The sequence below is a fragment of the Cricetulus griseus genome, chromosome 5 (assembly GCF_003668045.3).
Source record: "Cricetulus griseus strain 17A/GY chromosome 5, alternate assembly CriGri-PICRH-1.0, whole genome shotgun sequence".
NCBI lineage: Eukaryota > Metazoa > Chordata > Mammalia > Rodentia > Cricetidae > Cricetulus > Cricetulus griseus.
The window spans coordinates 20,428,938-20,455,353 of NC_048598.1; the positions used below are offsets into that span (position 1 = coordinate 20,428,938).

Below are 26,416 nucleotides of genomic sequence, written 5' to 3' on the forward strand. Positions count from 1 at the left end.
ATGGCAGAACCAGCTCCTGTTAGTGGTGGTGGTAAAAATCTGAGGGTATTTGTTCACATCTCTGCAGATCAGGAAAAAGAGAAGTCAACTGGAAGTGGGGCCCAGCTGCACCTCTGAAGGCCCATCTATCTCTAAGCCATTTGCTTCCTCCAGCTCCTAGAAGTTCCACAAACTCACAAAACAGGACCAACAGCTGGGAACCAAGTACTCAAACATGTGACCCTTTAGGGTGCATTTCCCAGTGAAACCATAACAACTGCATGCCCACTGCATTAGCTGTTCTTCTCACTGCTGTAGCATATAACTGACAAAAACAACCGAATGAAGGATTTCTGTTGACTTGCAGTTTGAGGGGACACAGTCTATCCCAGAGGAGAAAGTGTAGCAGCAGAATACTGAAGCCGATAGTCACATTGAAGTAGAGAGCTGACCCCTTTTTATGCAGCCATGCACTGGTGCCATCCACCATTTGGGTGGGTCATCCCATCTCAATGAACCAAATGTAGAAAATTCTTCATGGACATTCCCAAAGGTTTGTATTCATGGTAATTCTAAACCCTGTCAAGTTAACAAGGCCAACAATCATACTCTAAAATGCTCAACTCTTGTTGAGCAGTGGACTTTTCCCACTTGCACTGCCTGTGAAGTGTTGACTCAGGCTCCTCAGCTACTGAACATAAGCTTGCATCAGTAACTCACCAGAAGGTTCCCAGGCCTTCCGCCTCAGACTGGAGCTGTTGCATTGGTCCTTTTGTTCTGAGGATTCTCGGGTTGAGCAGCTGTTAGTTTGTCCATCTCTCCCACCTACAGATGGGCTTTTGGGACCATTTAGCCTCTGGCCAGGAGAGCTGACTAGAGATTTGAAGAGCCATAAAACAGGAAGTTTTCTCTTTTTTATTTTATTTTTATTTATTTATTTGGTTTTGCGAGACAGGGTTTCTCTGTGGCTTTTGGAGGCTGTCCTGGAACTAGCTCTTGTAGACCAAGCTGGTCTTGAACTCAGAGACCCGCCTGCCTCTGTCTCCCAAGAGCTAAGACTAAAGGCATGCGCCACCACCGCCTGGTGAAACAGGAAGTTTTCTATGAGACTCATCTCAAAGAACTTCAGAGAAGCAACACCCATGAAATCTCAACAACATGACTGCTTAAGCAAGGACACTGATTGATAGATGTAATAAGATGAAAAGGGAAATCTCATAGGGCTTCAACCCCAGACAAAGAAGTACAGACAGCTAAGGAGGGGAGATATCCCCCCTGGGGAGAGCTCCCTCTGGGTTATCCAATATAATTGGTCATTATACATTACAAGGACTGCAAAGGTTGGATTTATATGTTTAGGAATATATGTTAGGAGTATATTCTTTTATTGTTGATATATATATATATATATATATATATATGTAACAACAATTACAGAAATGGAGGCTATGAATCTGGGAAAGGGCAAAGCAGTGCACGGGAAGGACTGGGGGAAGGAAAGAGAAGGGGGAAGTTATGTAATAATATTTTTAAAAATTAAAGGTAATTTATAAGTGTCCTCATAATTTCATACATACCCTATTGATTCTGTTGTTCTAGGGAACCCCAACTAGTGCGCCTAGCAAACACTGGAGACGTTATGTGAAACAGCTCTATAGTTTTCATATTTATTATATGCTGAAATGATATTTGGGCCGAGCAGATTAAACAGAATATATTGTTAATTTCATCCATTTCCTTTTACCATTAATAACATGCTCCTAGAATGTTTAATTTCTTCCTTTCTTTTTTGAGACAGGTTCTCATGTATCCCTGGATGATCCCAAACTTGTAGCAAAGGATGGCCTTGAACTTCTGATCTCCTGACTCTACTCGGAGTTCTGGAATTACAGGTGTGTACCGCCACACCCTGTTTATGGGGTGCACCGATTGAACCCGGGTTTTGTGCAAGTCACACCAGCCGTTTGCCACTTAAGCTCAGCTCCAGCTTAAACTCTGTACCTTTACAGGACCTATAAACAAAGCCAAGTTGTGACCAAACAGGTTCCCAGTTTGAAAAAATCACATTCCTTGCTGCCCATCTCCACTGGGGAAACCCTCCAGGCCTCGCTCAGCTCCTCTGGGTCATGTTCCTTCACCGTTGCCTTCATTCAGATGGTTTCCTTGGCTCTCCTTGGAGCCTGGCAGCCACCTGAGAAATGCATTCTCCTTGGGTCTGCAGGCCTTGTCACAAGAAGTTTCAATCAAGGGTGTCAGCAAGCATGATCAGCTACATGCTTGACACCAGAGACTTTGTTAGTAAACAAGCTGATTTTGCAGTTGTTTTAGGACAGGGTTGCTCTGTGTAGCCTAGCTGTCCTGGAACTCACTCTGTAAGCCAGGCTGGCCTTGAACTCACAGAGATCCATCTGCCTCTGCCTCCCTGGTACTGGGATTAAAGGCGTGCACCCTCATGCCTGGCTTTATAAACTGATATTTTGACTACCCGTGTCTAACTACAGATATTCTCACTTGGTAGTTCAGAATTCAAGCAGGAGAGAAAGTTGGTCCGATTCCAGCTCTATTGTTATCAGACTAGATGGCCACACCCGGGCTTTCAACAGAGCCATGTTTCAGAGCCTTATCTAATCAAGGCAATTATGAAGTGATGATCATTAGGGTAGCTCCCTAGCTTCGGATGGCCTCGTGGTGCTGGGTCCAGGATTCAGCAAAGTGTGTTCCTCCACTGGTAGCTTCCTCCTGGTTAGTTTTCACCAAGAGGGATAGATGCTAGAGACTATCCCTAGTAGGGAGAAGAACTGCCCTTCCTGTGAGCTGGCTGTTCCTGGTCTTCCTACCAGTAGGCTGGTCTCTGTCTGAAGTTTATGTCACTGCTCCCAGAAAGAGCCTCATGTCACCAACTGGAGTGTCCACAACAGCCATGTGGTATCCAGGCTTAGAAATTGGGCCCTTTTTCCATGGAGCTAGTCAGTAAGGGACTTAACTAGGTGGGTAAGGATTTTTCAACCCTATTGTAGGGAGTGATGATTCTGACATTACATCTTGTTCCCCAGCCACTGAGTTAGTCTCTCCCATTCTCTCAGTTCATTAACTCATGAACACATTCTGTTAGCATGTTCTGTGTAGTTACAGTCTTCCTGGGTAAGCATTCTGTGGTAGAGGGATGTTCAAGGTGACCTTCATGACTTCAGACCAATTCCTTCCCCTTAAGTGACTGGAATCTAAACCACAGAATGTGACGAAAGGGCTTCACATTCATAATTAAGGGCCCCTAAATAGTTGAATTTGCATTCACAAAAGGGAAGATTATCTGGGATGGGTCTGACTTGATCAGAGGAAAACCCATAAAGAAGAATCAGGCCCTCCCTGAGGTCAGAGACCTTCAACCATAAAGAACTAGGGGTTAGCTTCACCAAGCAACACTCTAAGATCATGCAGTCTCAAGCAACACTCTAAGATCATGCAATCTTAAGACAACAAATTTGGCCAACAAGGTACATGAGCTGGGCAGAAGATCCCCTGCAGCAGAGCCTTCAGGTGCAAACAAACAAATCCCAGTTAAAGCTTGGACAGGAGCCCCAGGAGCCCTGAACAGAGCACCAGTAAGCCATGCTGAGGCACTGATAGAAACTGCAAGCCAGCGTGCACTTTCTTTTAAGCTGCTGGACATGTGGCAGTTTGTTACAAAGCAACAGAAAATGAATACAACCTCTAAAAGCTTCCCATGAGGCAAATTAAACATAATATTTAAACTATCCATGAAAATCCCCAGGAAAGCTGACACTGACGCCCAACACAGCCGGGCTTCCTCTTCTAGGTTAGAGCACACAGCACCAGTTGAAGCAGGCGGCTTTCACTTAGGGACCACACTGTTCAAAATAACATGTGTTTTGAAACATTAGACTCACTTTCACCGTAACAAGATATCACACAAGGAAGCTGAGATTTATGAAGAGGGAAGCAGTGTCTCCCTCACACCCACAACCCACAGCTCTGTGACTAGCATAGCAAGGAATCCCCTGCCTATTTACAGAATTCTACTGCTGAAGTCTTAATTGTGTTTATTTAAGTCGGACAAGAATAGCACGAGATGCTTCTGCATTTGAGCTTTTGTGGTTGTAATTTTAAGTTAACAAGACATTTGTGATAAGTATTGGAGAAGCTTCCTTTTTTGTTGTTTGTTTCGAGACAGGGTTTCTCTGTGTAGCTTTGGAGCCTATCCTGGCACTCACTCTGGAGACCAGGCTGGCATCGAACTCACAGAGATCTGCCTGCCTCTGCCTCCCAAGTGCTGGGACTAAAGGTGTGCGCTACCAAAGTCCAGAGTTTTTGTTTTTTGTTTTTCTTTAAGATGCTTACTTTATCAAAGATTGTATGGAACCTCCCAATAGTCCATTGATGAGAGAGAGAGAGAGAGAGAGAGAGAGAGAGAGAGAGAGAGAGAGAGAGAGAGCACTCAGAAGGAAGCTGTGTCAGACCATCTTTCTGTAAAAGACCACAATAAAGACACTGGAGATACCAGTTCACAATCCCAAAAATCACAGTTGGTAATAAGTGACATCAGTGTAGATGTGTCATGGATGATCTGAAGTGCTGGGTCTACTTTCCACAGACTAAACTACTGTAGTGGCATCTTGCCTTGCCATCGAACGTGTGGCCACACCCTTAGTCCGTGGCTTCAGGTGTAGACCCGACCTCTTATAAGGTAGAGGAGGGGCCGGCTCTTGCTCTCTTGGGTTTCAGAGAGCATTGGAAGGGCAGAGACTGTATCTTCTGGAACAGGAAGACCAAGGCGGTTATTTACTCTTATCTGTCTAAGTGCTTCCCTAATAAATACCTAATTATCATTTATCTTGGGTCTGGTGGACTCATTTAAACCCTGCCTTCAATTGGCACCCACGTGGGTTGATTCCCACAATCAGTCCTTGAGGCTGGCCCACCATGGCATTCCACCATCTAGAACCAAAGGCACCAGCCTCCCTGCATTCACTGGGTCAGATGAGCCAGCCCCTCCTCTACTGCACCTGAAACCACGCCCAAGTCCACTGGCAAGGCAAGATGCCTCTACAAGCTACCTCTCATGCTACAGAACAGCAGTAGCTTTTTAACTGGTATCTTCTTATTCAACAAAGCCAAAACAAATAACCCAAGGATTGCAGTTTATTTACATGCCCTTTTTCTTGGTCTTTTGGGACAGGATCTCACTATGCAGCCCACATTGGCTTGGTGATCCCTATGTAATTGAGGCTAGCCTCCAACTTGCAATTCTCTTGCCTCTACCTTCCAACTACCGGAATGACAGGTACACACCATCTTGACAGGCTTAAATTAGCATTATGGTATGCAATATTTTTAATTTTCAAATGTTTCTTAAATCAGTTCTAATAGGTTCCTATATATGTTAAGGAGTTAATTGAGTAAAAATTCAGTTTTGGGGGCTGGAGAGATGACTCAGAGGTTAAGAGCACTGGCTGCTCTTCCAGAGGTCCTGAATTCAATTCCCAGCAACCACATGATGGCTCACAACCATCCATAATGACATCTGGTGCCCTCTTCTGGCCTGCAGGGATACATGCAGACAGAACACTGTATACATAATAAATACATAAATCTTTTTTAAAAAATTAAGTCTTGATGTGATCTAGTTTCTTATTGTATGTTTTTTTTGAAAATTATGTTTTAACCAATGACCAAAGCAGAATGCTGACCACATGTCAAAAGCATCAGCCCTTTCTCTAGATGATATCCAGGTGGAAGGAGACTGAAGAAAGACCTCATGGTGGTTCTCACCTCTCCATCCTTAAAAGGTGTGGCTTCTATTTTCCCTCAGCTCTGAGTGGTGAAAAATCTCAGACACATCCCCAGTTAGAGAAACAAGGCCCAGGGGCAAAGGCTGGCCCATGAGTCAATCTGGAAACTGTCCAAATGGAATCTGTTTAGGCACGGTAGTCACAGAAGGCTTCATGAAAATCAGGAGGAAAGGCCCAGGATATGAGTAACTATCACAAACAAAAGCCCAACAAACAAAAGGCAACAACAAAGGACTATGCTCCAAGTAATGTGACTCACCTGAGTGCCACACAGCACTGCATCTGTGAGGCTGGGTTAGAACTAGTCAGGTCCAATCCCTACATCTACCTAGCAAACTTTTTTTAGTACTAGCAAATACATACACTAAAAGCAGGCTTCTTATTTTCAAGAGTTTTTCATACTCTACTCCAATTTTCCTGTTTCAGTAGGATATTCTGTAATTCAATTCTGACATGGACTACCTAGAGTTGGCATCTGACTTCCATAGGGCTCAGTTCCCTTCACAAACTAATCACAAGAATGAGGTAGACAGACTACCCACATCTCAGCTCAGTGATTTGCCAGAATGGTGCATGGGACTGAAGAGGCTATTTGACTTCCACTTACCAGATGATAATAAATGTCATAAAACGAACAGCTAAATGGAAAGGGGTCATAGAGTAAGGTCCAGGGGGGTCCTCAGCATAGCAGTTTCTGTCCCCATAGAATTGGGACATGCCACCTTCCTGCACATGACTGCATTTGCTCTCTGGAAGCTCTTGTACCCCATTGTTTAGGAGCTTTTAAGAGGAGTTCCCCGCTGGCAGGCATTACTATGAAATCAATGGCTACAGCCAGGGGAGTAAGACTGAAAGTTGCAAGTCTTGGTCTCTGGTGACTAGCCTTCATCCTGAATCAATCCAGGGGGCTCAACCAAGAATCACCTCCTTAGAATAAATACAGACACAGTTGAAAGGTACTCTGTTACAGGAGATTTGAGCAAGCTATGTAAAGACATGTAGCTGTTTTACTGGGCCTGCCTAAGACACCTGATTGGCTTAATAAAGAGATGAATGGCCAATAGCTAGGCAGAAGAAATTAGGAGGGACTTCTGGGAAAGGGAGGGACTCAGAAAGAATCTAGGCACATGAGACAGACCAGCAAGACATGGAAAGAGTTGGGCATACAGAATGGAAGAGAGGTAAAAAGCCACATGGCAGAATGTAAGTTCATAGAAACAGGTTAGTTCGACTTATAAGAGCTAATTGGGAACAAGCCAAGAAAGTCCAACATAGCTGTGACAATGCATCTAAATAGTTATGCATCTCTGCTAAATAACAAAAGATTGTTCAGAAGCAATGATTAAAAGAAAAAAAAAAAGATGGGGCTGGTCAGCCAGGGTAAACAAATTAGTGAGCTCCAAGTTCAGTGAGAGATCCTGTCTCAAAAAAGTTAGAGGACTTGGGAGATAGTTCAGTCAGTGACTAAAGTGACAGGAAGACCTAAGTTTGGATTCCAAGCAGGCATGAATGCACTATTCTACAAATCCCAGCTCTAGGGCACTAAACTAGGCAGATCCCGGGAGCTGAGAGATAGTTTCAGGTTCAGCAAGAGACACTGTCTCAAAAAATAAAGAAGTGATTGAAGCAGACATCCTATCCTACTGTTGCTATTCTATGCCTCCACACACACCCATGTGGGTGAATGCAACTCCCCCACACACACTACATGCAAAGGGTATGTGCTTACAAGACACATACACACCCAGACAGATGATAAAAGATAAATGATGATAGATAGATGATAGATAGATGAATTATAGAGATAGATATAAGATAGATAGATAGATAGATAGATAGATAGATAGATAGATAGATAGATAGATAGATGCTAGTTAGTTTTTTGTAAGCTTGACACAAAGTATTATCTGGGCAAAGGAACCTCAACTGAAAGCAATGTCTTCATCAGATTGCCTGTAAGCTAGTCCATGGGGCATTGTCCTGATTAATGATAGATGTGGGTGGGCCTAGCCTGCTGTGGGTGCTCTTGGTGCTATAAGAAAGCAAGTTGAAAATGGGCTTCTGAGGGACAATACCCAAAAGTGATCTCCAGCCTCCAATTACACACAGACATGCACACCTGTACATATTTGAGCACACACATGCGCGCGCGCACACACACACACACACTCACACACATCATATTAATTTTATACATGACAGCACACTTGTAAATGTAACTGTATTATTCTGGGATACTGCAGTGCACACTTGTAATCCCAGCATGTCAGAGACTGAAGCAGAAATACCTTGAGTTCCAGACTCCTCTAGAGTAGACTAGGAGAACCTGTGCCAGAAAAACAAGGAAGGAAAGCCAGGGAGTGGGGAAAAGAACAGGGAGGGGGACGGGGACAAGAAATTAGGGGAAAAGAGGGGAGAGAAGGGAAGGAAACCGTAGGGAAAAGACTGTAGGGGAGAGGAAGGAAGGAGGGGGAAGGGACAGGTAGGGGAGGAGAAGGGAAGAAAGGGAAGTTCATGATGTCTTTCTTACAGCTACAGAAAGCAAACCAATGACAGATAGACAGGTACACGCAAAGAGGACAGTAAATTAAGGCTCAAAATAAGCAAGACCTGGCAGCACAGGCCATTGATCCCAGATTCTCAGGAGGTGGAGGCAGGAGGATTGCAACTTCAAGGCCAGCCTGGATTACTTAATGAGACCCTATCTCAAAATAAAAAGTGAAAACCAAGGGCTGTGGGTATTACTCAATAGCAGAACATTTACTTAGCTTGCATGAGGCCCTGGGTTCAAAAGTAAATTAATTAAATGAATCTTAACTAGAGGAATATGTTAACAGAGTTAAGAGATAAGACTAGTTGAAACCTATGAAAAAGAATAAATCACACAGGCGCCCCAGATGATTAAGTGACAGGTGTCCTACCCCACCCCCCACCCCCATGCACAGAGCATCTATCATTTCTTGTCTTTCAAAAGATTTCTACTGTCAGGAGCTGCCAGCAGCTTTCCTGAGGCTGTGGGAGGCCCTTCTGCATACACCTAAGACAGGAATGAACTTCTTCACAGGCCACCTTCACTCTCAGTTACCCCCACCCAGTGACCCTAGGGAGTGTGCATAAAGAACTTCACTGTCATTCCCTGTGGGAGATCCCCCTCAGGCTGGCATCTCCTCCTCAGATACTCCTAGGGTCCTGTCCCAGGGCCCACAGTGGTGGCTGCCTTCACACATCCATAGTGCTTCCTTGCTCCCTCCAGTGTCTTCCTGCACAAAGCAAATACACCGTCAAAATCAAATTCTTATTTCATAGAAAATCCAAGCCATACATTGAGTTTTTAAAAAGTTTATATATACCAAGACTACAGGATGCCTCAGCAAGTAAAGCTGTTGGCTGCCAAGCCTGATGACCTATGGTCTACCCTCAGGACCCACTGGTGTAAAGAGAAAACCAGCTCCGCCAAAGTGTCCTCTGACCTCCACACGAGCATATGCACCCATGCTCACATACACAGAATAAACAATGGGAAAGCGTCTATGCATATAGAGAGGGAGAAATGAAAGCAGGAACAGACCACATTAGCAATGACACAGCTTAGCCACAGACTGAAATGACAGGTCATAAGCACACATGCACAGGTTAATCTTTTTAAATGTTTCCATATAAAATTTTATGTCAGCTTACCTGAACATTTTGTTTTGTTTTGTTTTTTGTTTTTTTGTTTTTTGTTTTTCGAGACAGGGTTTCTCTGTGTAGCTTTGGAGCCTATCCTGGCACTCGCTCTGAAGACCAGGCTGGCTTTGAACTCACAGAGATCCGCCTGCCTCTGCCTCCCGAGTGCTGGGATTAAAGGCGTGTGCCACCAAAGCCCGGCTTACCTGAACATCTTGAGAAAATGGTAGATGTGTGGGGAAATATAAATAATCAAAATTGGGTTAGAGAATGCAAAGGGTCTGACAAACTAACCCACAGGGGACAAACTGGAAAAACATTGCCAGACAGTGTATCCTTAGAAGATGACAGGTCTGGATGAAGAGTTCCTAACGTGACTGAAATTCATGTGTATTTCAAATACACAGTCAGTCACTAATACTAACAAAAAGGGGAATCTAGAGTACTAATAGCGGATAGAATAGATTTCCCAGTCATAAATGTGACTAAAATAGCACCAGAAAGAGAAAATTACAGACCAACCTGACTTATGAATATAGATGCAAAAATCCTGAATAAAATATTAGCCAATTAAATGCAGCAGCATCATAAAAGAATAATGTACCATGATCAAGGAGGTTTATTTTTGTAAGAATACAAGTAAGGACCAAAATTAGAATTTCTATTAATAGGATATTACCAGTACGAATAAAAAGATTAACTCAATAGGGACTAAAAACTTACTTTTTTTGCTACTTAAAAAAGGAAAAAAAAACTAAATAATCTGGAGATGGAAATATTTATTTAATAGGCCAGGAATAACTACCTCAATCTTGGAGAACTTCTCCATAAAGTTAGTAATAAGATCCAAATGGTTGTTATTGCCACTGGCATGTCACATAGCAGTGGCCATTTCAGTGCGCAACCCTAAGACAGAATGTCCTGCTGATACTACAACTAATAATAATAATAATTAGATGTACAGACATCATATCAGAAACACGACAGTACATAGCTTTCTGAAAAGAAGGTCTTAACTATAGTAAACATAACTGTCTACCTTAAAAACCAAAGATACAGTGAAAACAAAGGCCACCCAAATAAAAACAGAAACTATCTCTTCAGGGCTTGCTAGTAGCAGGAAGGTGAGGTGTCATCACTTGCATCTGGAAGATTCTGAGGCTCCTGGGAGTGTTTCTGTGTTCCCTGACAGGCATTAAATGTTTGTCTTCCTATCTCCCTTAACCAGCTGCCCCCAATTTTGCAGGTTGAAATCCTAATGTGGTGTTGTTTAAAGGCGCAGCCTGTAGGAAGCAATCATCAGATCCTGACAGTAGAGCCCTATCAATGGGATTAGTATCTTTGCAAGAAGCTGGGGGTGGCCGGGGGAGGAGGTCGGTGGAAGGGGGGCAGGAGCTTTCACCTTGCATTCTCCCAAGTGACGCTCTGAGAAGGCCAATGTCTGCAGCCTGGAAGAAGGTTCTCATCAGAGACCAGCAATGTCACATTCTGACCCCAGGCTTCCTGCTTCTGGAGCTGTGAAAAATAATTGTCTATCACTTATAAACCACACAGAGTGGCTCTTGGACAGGGCAGTGCGAACCAAGGCTGATAAATTGCTGGTCTGGGAAGCCAGAGACAGCCTGACTGGAAGCAGCATCTATGAGACTGTCTCGGGGAACATATTTCATGTTCCCTGGTTGGTCCTGGCTTGGAAATAGAGGGAAAACCTTGGAGAAAGGCTATTTTTAGCTGAGTCCTGGCTTTCCTGTGCCCATGAATGCTGCAAAGCTGCTTTGGCTCTTCTACTACTTGCTGCAAAGGTCCAAGTTCTGTCATCACATATGGTCCAGCCCTGGCCTGCTTTTATGCTCTGTCCTTATAACAATCAGAAAATAAAGTATGCAGTTACAACCTAGTTTGTTGTTGTTGTTGTTGTTGTTTTAACTTTGAGTTATTCAGCACTCTGTTTTGTTTTCTCGGGTTTTTTGAGACAGAGTGTCACTATATAGCTCAGGCTGGCTTTGAACTCCTAACTGTTCTGCCTCAGCCTCCTGACTTCCGGGTTACAGGCATGCCCCGCCCCACCATGCCTAGCCCCTTCAGCCTTCTTGGATTACTGTTCTCTTAAACTCAGAGAATGCCTAGCTCCCTCAGTCCACGCAGCACGCTCAGCATCCGTGCCATTGAGTATGTTTCTCTGGGGACTTTATTTTTCCTCTGCTTACTTCTTGCTGTAACTTCTGTCACAGACTTCTCAGTCTACGTAGTGGATGTTGGGCCTGTAACTTCACTCAACAAAGCACCAATATCCAAGAGTGTTGTGCGGTAGTCTCCTCCTAATCATTGGGCCGACTGTGTTTCAAAACTACCCCAGGAGATAAAAGTCTGAGGCAATAGATTGCACTGTATACTCCATGCTTTGCCCCATACATATGATTAAATTTAATTTATAAATTAGACATGGTAAGAGATCAGCAATTAACAATGAAATAGAGCAATTAATATACTGTCTTATAAATTATGTGAATGGGGTCCCTCGAAAATGTCTTATTGTGCTTTCACCCTCATTGAGAGAGGATGCCCTGTGTTCCTTGTCACCTCTGAATTGCCAGCATCACCACTCCTGTGCTTTGGGACCATTGTTAAGTAAGACAAAGGTCACTTAAACACAAGCACTGATACCTCCAGTTGACCTCATAACCAAGTTGGATAAGTGGCTGATGGGCAGGTATGGATACCTGGGACAAAGACAAGAGTCTATCCAGGCAGAGTGAAGCAGGGCTGCATAAGACTTCATCACACTCCTCAAAGCATGTGATTTAAAACTTGGCAATTATTTACTAGTGGGGTTTTCCATTGGACATTTTAAAATTACAGTTGATGACTGAAACCATGAAGAAAAAGAACCATTGATAAGGCAGGAGTGCTGTAGAGAGCAGACTTGTCCTCAGGACGACTGGGGAAAAAATGCATTCATTGCACAAACAGACAGCAACACCAAGTGTAAGACATCCCAGTCATAAAGTGTATCTTCCCTTTCTCAGCAATAGGGACCTAATCACCCTCCACCTCCCAAGGCCAGGAAGAGAGAGAGAGAGGAATGAAGGCTATTTCCATAGCTGTCCAGGCTCTATGGGACCACCTAGGGCTAGGGAAGTGCAGGCCAAGTTGGGGAAGTTTGTGAGGCTGGCCTCCCAGAGGCTGGCGGCTCTGGAGTTGTCTGGGATGCAGGTTCCAAGGGAACACCTGGGGCTGATGAGTTGCTGGAACAGTCTGTAGCTGATGTGAAGTCTCCTGGGACAAATAGACTAGGGACAGAAGGTCAAGTTCAGGAATTTAGGGTAAATTTTTGATCTTGGGTGTACACTTGAAAGTTCCAGGTCCTTAGTCCTGGTGGTTAGGGGAGGGATTCCCAAGAGTGGGGAGGTGGGGTGGAGAGAGACAAAGATCCCATCCTCAGGAATTGGCAGATGGGGAAACTCAGGAGTACTTATCTAGAATCCATCTGGCCTTCCAGAGGTAGATCCAAGTCAACTACCTGAAGCTTACATAAATTTTCTTAAGTTTATAAAAAGAGATAAGAGTCTTAGATATGTTAGCATTCCCACTGTTTGTAGTCTGTACTGAAGTCCACACTGTAGAAAAAGCAGGAGACTCACACCTTTGAGTCATAGAAAAAGCTTAGGAACCCAAAACTGATTTGGGGTTAAAAGTAACTGGTAGCAAGGTAAACTGCCTCTCCCAGCTGGATACCTATAGCTCTAGGAAAGTGAGGCCTAAGGCCTGATTTTTACTGTGAAGGAAGGCAGCTATAGCCTTGGGGGGTGGAGGGAGCTCTTACCGCTTGCTGTTGTTAAAGCTACCATTAGCTATTCAATATCATCAGAGATCTGAGGAGGATAAATTATAGCAGGAAGTGTAACACTAATGGCCTATTTATCAATTAAAATGACACTTACCCACTACCTAGACAGTTACTCTAGGCTCCTGTGGTCTCAATGGCTTCACTGGGGCAATGGTCAATCTTCAGCTGTCATACAGGACAGCGTTTCATCTTCAGCTTCCACATAGAGCAGACTCAGGTCTGAGAGATTTTTCTGCGAGATTTTTCTTCGGAGGAAGAGCTTGTGGGACAGAGCTTTTTTGTTTGTTTGTTTTTTGTTTTTTGTTTTTTGTTTTTTTTTTGTTTGTTTGTTTGGTTGGTTGGTTGGTTTTTCGGGGCAGGGTTTCTCTGTGGCTTTGGAGGCTGTCCTGGAACTCACTCTGTAGACCAGGCTGGTCTCAAACTCACAGAGATCCGCCTGCCTCTGCCTCCTGAGTGCTAGGATTAAAGGAGGGTACCACCACCCCCGGGGACAGACCTTATTTGATCAGGCAGAATATAGGACAATCTCCCCCAAAGTGTCCACAGTTTGTACAGAGCACTAGTGGCCAGCTAGGAGTGGACATGTCTGTCTATCATTAAACACTTTGAATGCCATAACCAGCAGATCTCTGAAGAGTTTGAGAACTATCTATTAAGTATACCTGAGCTAGTTACTTGCTTTAAGTGTTAAACTTAAAGGTTAACTTAAAAGCACGTACAGGAGGCTAAACAAAGCTTGTCACTAAATGAATTACATAACAATTTACTCGTTAGTAGCTTTTATAAGATTAGGACTTTACAGCTTTATTCCTGTTCAATCTGAGACTTTAAAGTTTGAGTAAAAGATTTAGTTGAAGTTCTTTAGCATCAAAATAGAACGTTAAACCATAAATAATAGAGAGACAGGGAATTTTCCTGATCCTTTTATAGTGTATCATTACAGGATATCACAGGTTTTTTTATAACTCAGTTTTATAGAAATAGCTTAACAAAATGAGAAAAGACAAAGAGGCTAGACAAATATTACTGTGAATCTGAGTACACCTTGGGAATTTATCAACCTTATTTATCAAACTTACATTATTTATGAAATATATTTTTACTAAACATGGTTTTTTTATTTTAAAATTTCTAGAAGCCTGGTGTTGAACAGATTTAGCAAAGACACAAATACTTAGAAATAAATTTTTAAATTGGGTTTTATTAACCTGAATATACCTATATAGCCTTGGAAGTTAACCATCATATAAAAATCCTAATCCAAGGTATTTTGGAAACCTAATGTTGGTTTTTTTAGTTTAAAGGGAGACACAATGATAAACCAAGGACTCAGAAGGACTAAGAAGTTTTTTTGTTTTGTTTTGTTTTTTCAAGACAGGATTCCTCTGTGTAGTCCTGGCTGTCCTGGAACTCGCTCTGTAGATCAGGCTGGCCTTGAACTCACAGAAATCCACCTGCCTCTGCCTCCCGAGTGTTGGGATTAAAGGCATGTGCCACCAACACTCGGCTTGTTATAAGTTTTAAGCTAACTTTTTGTTACAGATTTTATGGATTTTTTTAACCATACCCAAAGAACTTACAAATCTTAAGACAGAGTTTATAGCGTAGTCTTAAAAGATTTTAAGAGTGGAAAGTAGGAAAACCTCGGCGATAAGAGACTTTTGGAAGTGCCAAAGCAGAACAAGTTTAGATGGAAGAGATTTGGGGATCCTCTGTGTGTGACAGAGGCTGTTACCTTGTGAGGAGAATTTGAAATACCAATGTGTCAATCTTGGGCCATCGATCTGCACTGAGGCCAAGTGGTTTGTAGTCCAACAAGGAGCGGGTGTTGAAAAATGAAACTCCACTGGTAGGAATTTCTATAAGCTCCAAGAGGGAGCTGAGAGACGATTCCTAGTGGCCTAGATGGGCTCAGGCTTAGAAAAGCTGCAGAAGGAACTTTGCCCAAGAGGAGAGATGCCTAGGAGGGCTTAAGGAAGAGACAGCAAACAGCTGACTGCAGGGGGAGCTGAGAGCTGGCTAGTGGGACTTCAGACCCCTAGGGGGAAGGGAGAGGGCAGGGGGAAAGAGATGTGGTGTGCTTAGTAGAGATACCCACAATAGCAGGTCAGACTGGAGAGATGCTAGACAAGTGGCCAGGTGGAAGTGTCTGTGAGAGACACTTGTGGCACAGACAAGGAGCGGAATGGCTGGCACACACGAAGGAGAGTAGCTGAGAAGGCTGATTCAGAATTTTGGGTCTAATTTAGTAGTTGCTTAATTTGTTTGTTTGTTTTTGTTTGCTTTGGATGCTCCCTACACAATACAAAGTTGTCAAAAAAAAAAGTTAACTATCTTAGTAGTGATAATTTGCAGGATAAATTCCACTTGTAATATAAATAATACAAAATAAGATGCTTAGTAGTAAGCATTAAAAAGTGTATAAAATTAATATAAAGAAAAAATGCAAACCTATTTGGGGAAGACATACCATATTTATGGATGGCAAAGCTTGTCACGAACAGGAGGGGATGGGGAAAGGAAGAAGAGGGAAGGAAAAGGTCAATGTTTTCCTATTCTTTCATAAAACTGACTGATGTAATTTTACTGAAAGTCTCAAAGGGATTTTTTTGCAAGCTAGCATAATTAACTTAAAGTCTACCAAGAAGAACAAATAAGAATCAAGAAAACATTGAAAAAAGAGGAACACTGAGGGTCTGAATACTTCATCCCCAGCTCATATTCCTACTTGGGGAAGTTTGGGGAGGTAGAGCCTTCTGGAGGGACTGGGTTACTGGGCCTGTGCCTTGAGGTTTCATAGCCTGGCCCCTCTTCCTGGAATCTCTCTGCTTCCTTTTCCAGGATTTGTGGGAGGTAGTAGGTACACTCTCCTGTCACAACAGAAATACCTGCCATGACCTTTCCCCTCCAGGGCGGACTGTATCCCCTCAAACAGAGAGCCAATAAACCCTCCCCTCCTAAAGTTGCTTTTGTTGGGTATTTTGTCACAGAAATGAGAAAAGAAACTAACACAGATATCTACATTGTCACATATTAAGTTATGCATCAACAATGAAATCAAATTACATAATCTTGTTACACGAGCATACAGATAAATCAGAGGCCTAACAGAAAGCCCCATCACTTAAGATTAAGTTCACTTCCAATAACCAATTAAAAAAATATAATGTAACAGTGATTTAAATAAGAAAAACTAGCAAGGGAAAAACAAATACCAGCTTATTAATATGTATGCCTTATATAGATATAAACAAAACTCCCAGAAAAAAAATTAAATTTCACTCCAGTCAAGGAAACAGGTAAGCTAACTGGAGGTCTTCACCGCTTCCTCCTGCCCTCCAAATCCAACACTTCCACCCCCATTCCTCCACCCCTGACTCACAGTCAACTCTGTAATAGATCACCTGCTATGGCCTCCCCACCTTCCCTCTGTCCTCATCGCCTTCAACCATGCAAATCTTCTCCTCCAACCTTCCTCCCCACTCATCCTGCTATCCCAGCCCCTAATTCCAGCAGGCATTCCTCAGAACTACCAGCCATGGAAGCAAGTATGCCAGCTAAGAAGGTAGGTGATCTTCAGCTTTTCCCTCTCCCTCTTCTCCTCCATATCATCCCCAGCTCTGTAGTAGACTACCTGTTGTGGCCTCTCCTCACTCTCTGCCCTTATTCCCAGAGGACTGAGCAGATACTGGTGGAACACTTTGCTTTCTTCCCACCCGTGGACACCCCTCAGACGCCCCCAGCATCATTGGTCTCAATTCCCCAATAATAAACGGACTGACAGAATGGAGGAAAAAACAAGATCTGTCCTTCTGCTGCATCCAAAAACCACACTTCAACATCAACAATAGACATCACCTCAGAATAAAAGAATGGAAAACGATATTCCAAGAAACAGACCTAAGAAGCAAGCTGGTATAGCCACTTTAATAACTGACAATATAGAATTCAAACCAAAACTAACCAGAAGAGATAGGGAAAGACATTGCATGCTCATCCAAGGAAAAATCCATTGAGAGAACATTGCAATTGTTAACATCTGTGTCCAAACACAAGGGCACCCAAGTTTTTAAAAGAAGCATGACTACAGCTTAAATCACGATTGACCCTGGGGCTCTGATAATGGGAGACTTCAGTACCTCACTCTTACCAATGGACAGGTCATCCAGACAAAAACTAATCAGAGAAATGCTGGGGATAACTGACATATAAACCAAATGGACCTAACAGACATTTCACACAACAGAACATTTCACACAAACACAAAAGAATACACCTTCTTCTCAGCACCTCATGGAACTTTCTCCAAAATTACCACATGCTCACACACAAAGCCGCTCTCAACATATCTGAGAAAATTGAAATAACATCCTGTAACCCATCTGACTAAAGCTGGATATCAACAACACCAGAAACAACAGAAAGCCTATGAACTCAGGGCAACTGAAAAGCTCACTACTGAATGAAAAGTGGGTCAAGACCAAACTTCGGAAAGAAATGAAAGAACTGAGTGAAAATTGAAGGGCTCGAATAGGCCCAAACATAGCAAGCATGACACCACGGGCCGGTTTTGCCCTCCTGCCCCCTTGCTACATTGTCAGATTCCCTTATTTAGGCACTTCTACATTCCTAAGGCGAGCTACCAAGGGCCATTCCCTTATTTGGCCACTTCCTTATGCCTGACTCATTCCTGAGGCTGCTCACCACGGACATCCAACTATCAAAACATCAAGGTCTTGCAATCAAAACTCCCATTTGGCCTCCCTAACTAACATGCCCAATCAAACTTACCAACTCATGCCAGCTCCTTCTAACACAGACCTCCCCTTTTTGCCCGTTAAAATCACTCTGCAAAGCTATTTGCTGCGGTTTCTGCCCAATTCAGATTCAGTCACCTTGTCTCTTTGCCTTGCTTAATAAAAAACTCTTTTGTGTTGGAAATTGGTGTTTGGGTGTGGTCTGTGCCTAATCCAGAGGGGAGCGCCCCATGGTTCGAGGGTCTTTTCAAAAATGAATACATAACATACCCAAACTTATGGGACACAATCTGGTCCTAAGAGGCATAGCTTCTTAGGCTAAGTGTCTAGGTAAAAACAAAAACAAACTGGAGAGATCTCATATTAGTAACTTAACAGCACACCTGAAAGCTCTAGAACAAAAAGAAGAAATCATACCTGTTGGGGAGCTCAAGCTCTGTGCACCAAGTGGCAGCCCCTCTCCAGACCCCGCCCCAAAGAAAGCCCACCAAGCAGCGGCTCCACCTTGCCAGTGTATTAAGGTCTGGCCCATGGACTTCCCCTTGCTGTTTCTCCTCTTCCCCTGCCACTACCCAGAGATGCTTTGCTCATATTAAATTAGGCCTGATCTGATTTATTTCATTGGCAGAGAGACTTAATATCGGGGTACAGAAACTTCAATACCCCAAAGGGACAAATGGCAAGAAATAATCAAACTGCAGCCTGAATCAATAAAATAGAAACAAACAACAACCAAAAATACAAAGAAGCAATGAAACAAAGAGTTGGTTCTTTGAGAAAAATCAGTAAAGTTGAGAAACTCATAGCCAAATTAACAATAAATAAATAAATAAATAAATAAATAAATAAATAAGAAAAGAAAAGAAAAGAAAAGAAAAGAAAAGAAAAAAAAGGGAACATATTAACAGACTCCGAGGAAATCCAGGGAATCATAAGGACATAGAACTATGTATCCACAGAATATTCTAGGTCTTCCTTAATATCTGCTCACAGCCTCTACTCATTTATTCTGTCTCCATCACCCTTCACCCCAGGCTTCCTTGAAGCTGAGCAACACTGAGGCAAGGGTGTTGTTACTAGCAAACTCTTACTGAGAGATGAGTGCAATTACACAAGAAACCACTTTGCATAGCACACCAGACATCCCAGCCACAGGAAGCTCACTACTGCTCAAGCATCTCCAGAGAAGTCGCCCTGTTCTGGGTTCCTGACTGGTTCCCCAACTCATATCTCACCTCGTTGTCCCTGATGCTCTCATCTTCCTTAGTGTTGGGGGTCTGAATCTGAAATGCCTCCCAAGACACACATTTTGAGCACTTATTCCCTGGCTGATTTGGGAGATGGGGTCTAGTTGGTGGAAGGAGGTGATTGGGGGCGAGGTGCTGAAGGCCATGTCTACTCCTGGTGTGGCCTATGCTGTTTCCTCATCTGTACCATGACTAGCCACTGACAGAGCCACACATTGTACCACCACCCTAGTCATGGTGAAGCATAGCCCTCTGAAACCATGAGCCCCAAACTCCTTTTTCTCATTGGGCTGTTCCTATCAGGCATGCTGGTTACTGTGAAACAGAAGAAACTAGTAAACGCAATCTCTCTAGTTGCCAGCATATCACTTAATATTCGGCTTTCTTCGTGAAGAGAAATTATAAAACTTTTTAGTTTCTTCTCTCCTAGTATAGGGGTGAGATGTGTCTACTACTCAGCTTCATGAAGACTGTTAGAAGTGTCTCTAAATTTAAAAGAAAAAAATCTTCCTTGAGATATTCTGTCTTAAAGAGGCAGAAACACCTTCAATGCTAAGGGCACATGTGTACAGATAGATATAGGTCCTTTTCTTTACATGTGCATATGGCAAAGAACATAAAAAAGACTGGAAATGCATTCTCCAAAATTCTAACAACAGTTTCTTCTGATTGTTGGGATTACAATAACATTTTCTTTTCATTTTGTGCTAATATGCTTTCCCTAAGTCTTCTGAAATGAGTTTATATTAATTTTACAAAAAAAAATGTCTTTAAGCAACAAGATGTGGGGACCCAAAAAATTCATTCTTTTGTTACAAAAGTTTACTATTCAAATGCAAATGTATTTCATCCCATCTCCACTCCTTTCAGCCCCTAGTTCTCACTGATAGACTTAGAAGAAAAAGCAGGTTTATAAACAGCTATAATTAATGTCTAACGTATGTATTTCAAAGAGCCCAACAGACAAAGATGAAATAAGAGCAACTACTAACTAATGGGCAATCGATTCTTAGATCCAAAATGTGGGTGAAGCCTGTCCTGGATTTATACCACGTATTTCCTGGATTTATACCATGCATATCTGTTCAGTTGTATTCAATCAAATGGGTTGACATTTGGCCAGATTCATGGCCCATGAATTTTAACAAGAGATAGAATTTGATAAAATCTATCAATCTCAATGTTTAGTTTTCCAAAAATATTTATGTCAGCCATTTATCTACATAAAATATGTAAGGGACCATCGCCCCAGCCTGAGATCAAATATGAAGGAGATACGTGCACTGCATTGGGTGTGTCCCAGGCTGAACAGCATCCTACCAAGTTCATGCTACAAGGAACCTCAGGATGGGCCATAATCCAGAAATAGGGTCTTGCAAATATAACTAGTTAAGTCTTTATGTATTTAGAAAAGAATTGATCAAAGGTAAAGTGGAAAGTGTGGTTGCTTGGCAGGACAGACTAGAATAAGAATCCATAGGCAACATGGAGTTCTTGCAGGCAGAGCTGGGAAGGGGAGGGAGCAGGATTCTGCTAATAATCACCGAACAGGAGATTCTTGTTGAGTAGCCCAGGCTACCCTTCCCACTCTGTATCTCAGACCAAGCCTCTCCCAGGCTGAATCAGTCTAACTAGCCCTGCTGCCCATGGGCCTGGGACCACTTCTCCACCCAGACTTCTTTCCCACCCTTTCATTACCTGGTTTGTCATCCCTAGCTTAGGCTTCCTGAGCCCTTGCTCCACCCCTTACACCTTGCCCCCACATAACTACATCCTACACACACACACACACACACACACACACACACACACACACACACACACACACACACACACACACACACACACACACACACGTGTAGTGGCTTCAACCATAGCCAACAGGCAACTGTCCAGCTAGCTAACTCACCTCCCTGGGGCTAGAAAGACAAGATGAGGAAGAGTTGGGAATCTTTTCCATTCCTGAGACCTTGATTCATTCCTGTGTGACCAGGATCTCCAAGCCTATATAAATCTCAGACTCCAGTTTGACAGATGCCACAAAGCAGGCAGGGAAGCATCAGTCTCTTCTATGTCAGGGCTGTGTGTTTGGGTGTGTTTTCATGTGTATGCATGTATAAGTACATATGTATGTGTGTGCACACACATGTGCAAGCCAAAAGTTGATATCAGGTGTTTTCCTCCGTTACTTTACACCTTATTGGTTTTTTTGTTTGTTTGTTTGTTTTGCTGGGTTTTTTTTGTTTTTTTTTAGTTCAAATTAGGAACAAGCTTGCTTCACATGTCAATCCCTTCTCCCTACCCTCTCCCCTAGCCCTCCCTCCAATCCCCCGCCTGCCCCAACCCATCCACCCTCCACTCCCCAGGCAGGGTAGGGCCCTCGACAGGGCTCCCCAAAGTCCACCACATCAGCCTGGGCCGGGCCTAGGCCCTCCCCCGTCTTTACACCTTATTGTTTGAGGTACTGAACCCAGAGGGTTCAAATTCATCTAACTGGCTGGCCAGAGCGCCCCAAGGATCCTCCTGCCCCCTCCTCCCCAGCACTGGGATTACAAATCCGTGCCACCGTACCCAGCAATTCTGCAAATGTTGGAGATGTGAACTCAGGCTGGTGAAGCAAGTGCTTAACCTCAGGAGGTATCTTTCCAGCCCAGTTTTTATCACTTCCTGCTGGCCTCTAGCAGATCTGCCTGTGACTAGCTCCCATCTCCTCCCTTCTTGATGTGACTCATATCCTATCCTGTTCTGTGTATCTCTCACCTAGAGGGGATCTCATGATAACTTCCCAATCCTTCAGTGGAGAAAGCCCAACTCCTTGGCATGACCTCCAGCCCTGCCTCTCTCTGTTCCTGTTTGCCTCAGTTCCTCACCTAGTCCTAGTTTGCTTCTCTGTTGCTGTGATCAAACAATGACCAAAAGCAACCTTGGGGAGAAAATGGTTTATTTGGTTCATAGGTTACAATCTGTCATCAAGGGGAAACAAGATAGGAACTCAGGACAGGAACCTGAAGGCAGAAACTGAAGCAGAGGCCATGGAGGAGAGTTGCTTGCTGGCTGGCTTCCCATGACTTTCTCACTCTCCTTTCTTATACAACCCAGGACTATCTCCCTAAGGCTACCTCTGCCCATGATGGGCTAGGCCCTCACGCTTCAACCAGCCAGCAATCAGGAAAATGCCTCATAGTCCTGTCTGATGGAGGCAACTCCTCAACTGAAGTTCCCTACTGTTCCCAGTTGTCAAGTTGGCAAAAGCTAACCTGTTCGCACCTGCTGCAACTGCCCATCCGCAGCCCCAAGCACCCTGCTTTTATGGCAATGGAGCTGTATATGTCCTTCTTTGGCGTCTCCTTGGCTAACTCCTACACGGCTTCATGACTTCTCTTCCCTGGAATGCCTACCCTGCCCTAGCACCACCAGTCACAGCTGCCATCACCTTCCTGGGCACACCTCTGGCCCAGCAGTTGTCACTGTGTGCCAACAGCCTATTTGCTTTGTATCTCTCCCACCAGACTTTGAGCTCCTTGAAGGTAGTGCCTGCAAATTACTCATTTCTGTCCCCAGGCCTGGCTCCACCAAGGATAAAAGATGAAGTCATAAATGAATATGGGAATGGTGTTATAAGGGCACTTCTGACACTTCTCCCTGAGACCTACCAGGACCAGACTAGTTAAAGGACCGGTATCCTTGCTGCTACCAAGTAGTTAAATAGCCAAAGTTACCGTCCGGTCCTAGGAGCTTCCCATAATGGAGGAAGCTTGTTCTTGCAAGAGATGGTGGGGCCAGTGATGTCTCTGGAGATGAGTAAGCTCCCCTACATCTTGTTTAAGCTTCTTTCCAAAGACATATCTTGCACCTATTTCCTCCATAGGTCCTTACGCTGGGAAGCAATGGAGACCCTGTCTTCTATACATACACCTTCCGCCTTACCACACTGTGCGCCTCTGACACTGGGCAGGCAAGGAGTTAGACATGAGGTGTCTGGAAAACTGCAGCTGGGTCCTGGGCAGCTGCTCTCCTGACAGTCAGAACACTGCTTTCTGGTGAAACATCCTTGAAGTGCTGTTACGTTGTTTCTACTGTATCAGAAACTAAGCATTCTCCCATACATGCCCACGCACGAAAGACTTACCTCCTCCAAAGACTAACATCCTGGTAACATCACTTACACTGTGGTTTTTACACCACAGGGGAAGAAAGTTGCGGAAGAAATAGCCTAAAAAGTCCTCCATGATTTGGGGAAGGCAAAGTGTCACCTAACCCTAACAATATTCCACACACCTCCTAAATGTTCACTGAGAACTTCTAAAATTCACAACCAGAGCCTACTGACTTACTTCCCATCTTGGAGCCATCCACTCCAAATTCTCTGAAGTGTTTGCTTTCCTTAATCTTGCTGAATAACCCGAATGGATTCCCTCCTTCAAGAAGACGAGAACCCAGAGACTTTGAAGCATCCCCACCGCCAGCACTTCCCCATCCCCAGGCTTTCTGCTGCTCCCACCTGTCAGGGTGAGTCTTCATCTTCCGCCTTTCCCTTGGACTGCTGCAAGGAGGCCCTTCTCTTTGGGGCCAGATGGCAGACTGACACAGGCTCCAAGACCACCTCGCTGCCATACTGTAGCTGTAGAAGCAGCAAGCCGCCGGCCGGTTGCCCAGCGCCACCTGGTGGTCAGATTCTTTACACGGCTCCCCGCTGCCTGCCTCTTCCACCCCAACCAAGCCTTGGGACATCCGCAGCCTAGAGGATACAGATCCTCCTCTCGGGCAGCCAGAACAGGGCTTGGGGTATCAGGCCACAGTGCCCTTGTCGAGACTGAGCAGCCACAGTCTAGAAACCCCTCCTTTTGTCCTCGGCCAACCAGCAAGGCCTGCTATCCATACAGAAGGTGGGTCTCTTGTCCATTCTTGTGTCCTTCAGAGAGATATAGCTGAGTAACTTCCCGAGGAGGGGAAAGCTGACTCACCTATAGTTCGCCTGCAGGACGGTTGCCTGAAGCCGGGATGGGGAGAAAGCCCCAGTTTCCTGCCCTGCATTGTCTAGTCCGGAGCTGGATTGTTTTAGAGCCTGCTGCTGGAGGTGCAGGAAGTGGGCGACAGGCGAAGGACGAGTTAGGTAGCCTCCAGGTCAGGAAGATCTTTGGCCCATCATTGGTAACTTGAAACAATGCAGGTGGTCCGGGACCTCCTCCTTTGAGCCGTCCAGGGCCCAGCTTAGAGAAGACTGTTTGGCCTCTGGAGAAGGGAGGAATTCTCTCCCTCCGGTAGTCGCTGCTTCCCCTGACTCCTTACAGTAAATTCACAGCTCCAGATTCGGAAGTGTAACTTGGAGTTAATGACACTGTTCGTGGGCCTGAGACACTCCGGTATTTGTGGGCTCTCCTGACAGAACACTGCTTTCTGGTTAAATATCCTTGAAGCTGCGGTTATCAACAACAACAAAAATTTATCCTATTTTAGTTATATGTTAGTATAAAAACAAATGTAATCTAGGCTGGGTTCGTGGTTGAATATTCGTTATTATATTTATTTTTAAAATTTCAATATTGTTTTATTTTATTTTATGTGCATTGGTGTTTTGCCTTGATTGCCAGGATCCCTGGAACTGGAGTTACAGACAGTTGTGAGCTGTGATGTGGGTGCTGGGAATTGAACCCGGGTCCTCTGAAAGAGCAGTCAGTGCTCTTAACCGCTGAGCCATCTCTTTAGCACCCGCCTTTTTTCTTTTTACTTAAGATCGTTTCAAACATCTTCATGACCCCCAGAAAGCACAGTGGCCCCTAGACTCCGTGTTAATGAGTGTGGCCTATGAACCCTGTATCAATGATCTTTGCGCCCGCTGCCGGCAGAAGCAGCGATAGCGGTCTCTAGGACCACCGGAAAACCCGGGTCACTTTGTAAAGAGTTTATGGGCTCTTGACTCTTATGATGGCCTCTCTGTCGTGGAAACCTTCAAAATAGCCAGAACATCCAGGATCCAATCAGCCAACCAGTCCCTGACATTTTGGTTCCAGAATCTAGAGATTTCGCTGACCCTGTGATAAGAGCACATGGAATTAGAGTGGGATTCTATCATTATAGTCGGTGGCTACAATAGATGGTGGCACACGCCGTTAATACAAGTACTCAGGAGGCAGAGACAGGCAGACCTCTGTGAGTTCAAGGCCAGCCTGGTCTACTATGCAAGTTTCAGGACAGCCTCCAAAGTTTCAGAGAAACCCTGTCTCGAAAAACCAAAAAAAATTTAAAAAATAAAAATAAAAATGCATGTCACAGACAAGCCTGGGCACACACCTGTAAACTCAGCACTTGAGAGGCTGAGGTCAGCTAGGGCTATATAGCAGGCCTTGTTTTCTCATGTAACTTGGAATTCAATAGAGAGATAAACTAAATGAGGCTGGACCCACAAAACTTTGAATGACCCACCTAATAATTCATGAAAGCCGTTAGCACCAAAGGGCGTCATACCAAACACTCCTCCTTCATGGAAGCCTTCCCTCGGCAGCCCACACAGCTACTCAGTAAACGGGAACTTTTCTAACCAAAATATTTTTCTAATCAACAAATCTGCCAAATCAAACCATCAACTCGACGTCTGGGAAGTTATGGAAACATCTGTATTTACCTATTAAACTGTTTTAGAATCCTTACAAAATCGCAGCACAGAGTGAGATCTTACGAACCCGTTCTGGATCACCTTTACACATAGAACAAATAAATACTGCTTTTAAAACTAAAGTGAACCATTCGGCACGTTAAACGGTAAGAAGGATTGTTTTACATTCCGTGAGTTTCTTAAACTCAAAGAGGGAAATATCAAGATCCCCCCACGTGGAGCAAGGAGCACCTGTAAGAGATTAGGAGTGGAGCTGCTTGTTTTACATAAATAGCCGCATTGTGTCCTGAAATTGTGAAACCTGGAGAACCCAACCACACGGCCTCTTAAATGACCAGTTCCCGTCCCAGTTCCCGTTTTTTTAAACGAAAGCTTCAACTAGGATTTTTCAAATGTTTCTAACTACAAATAATAATAATAATAATAATAATAATAATAATAATAATAATAATAATACTTTTTCTGGGTGAAATAATCTCAGTTAATGGTGACAGCTA

General features: G+C 43.9%; 1 protein-coding gene across 5 annotated transcripts in view; it reads right to left on the reverse strand.

Annotated features, from left to right (window-relative positions):
• Slamf9 (SLAM family member 9) overlaps window positions 1-24,683 on the reverse strand; it is a 62,708-nt gene extending 38,025 nt beyond the window's left edge. For 4 of the 5 annotated variants that reach the window (XM_035445527.1, XM_035445526.1, XM_035445525.1 and 1 more), the window contains exon 1: window positions 23,808-24,679. The gene's annotated coding sequence lies outside the window, so the exon portion shown is untranslated. Of the gene's footprint in view, window positions 1-23,807 lie in introns of all 5 variants that reach the window. The other variant, XR_004770264.1, reaches the window with a different exon arrangement.
• Between the last annotated feature and the right edge of the window lie 1,733 nt (window positions 24,684-26,416).